Source organism: Spinacia oleracea, chromosome 3 (assembly GCF_020520425.1).
Source record: "Spinacia oleracea cultivar Varoflay chromosome 3, BTI_SOV_V1, whole genome shotgun sequence".
NCBI lineage: Eukaryota > Viridiplantae > Streptophyta > Magnoliopsida > Caryophyllales > Amaranthaceae > Spinacia > Spinacia oleracea.
The window spans coordinates 140261278-140262164 of NC_079489.1; positions in this window are offsets into that span (position 1 = coordinate 140261278).

Below are 887 nucleotides of genomic sequence, written 5' to 3' on the forward strand. Positions count from 1 at the left end.
GAAGCCAGGCCCGCGCCCAGCAAGCAAAGCGCCCAACACGAAGGCGACAACCTCGCCAGGCCCAGCGCAAGGCCAGGCCCAGCAAGGCCGTAGGCGCGCGCGCTGGAGCGTATGCTCGTGGGCTGCGAGGCAGCGCCCACTCGTGTGGGCCGCAAGGCCTGCGCGGGTGCGTGCGTCCCTCGTGGTCGTGCGACACTCGTGTTCGTAACGAATCCTAATCCTATCGGAATTCGTACAATGATTAAAATCCTAATCCTAATAGATTAAATTTATTATTTAGAGTTCAAATAGGATTCTAATTAATAAATCCATATCCTAGTAGGATTATAATTCCTTTCCATAAACTCTATAAATATAGGCCTAGGGTCACATATTTAACAGACGATTATTGAAGTATTAAAGGTAAGATTTTTAAGCAAAAATCAGCCAAACACTTGCACCCAAATAGCCGAAAATCTAAGGAACCTTAAGGGCGATTCTAATTGGTCAAGCTTAAGGCGGATCCGGACGTGCTGTGGACTATCTACGGAGGGACGACACTTGGAGTCCTAAAGACTTGTTGTTGTTCGGTTCGGGCGCAGCTAGGGAGGGCACGCTACAAAGTGTATGCATCTGAATTATGCTAAATGATTATGTGTTAATAATATGTTTCCTGGCTTTATGGTTTTTCCGCATGATTTATGTTTATTCATATGTATCATAACCTAACACAGTAGACATGGTATTTGATAATGAGATCACAGGGTACAAAAGGCAGTAAGGTTGCCTTCAGCTCAACAACACCAAGACAAGAAAGAAACCAATTCCAATTGCAACCAACAAACGTAACATCAGTATAAACCAGAGCACAATAGAGCAGAGACCATAGCAGTAGTGTAGAGGTATAT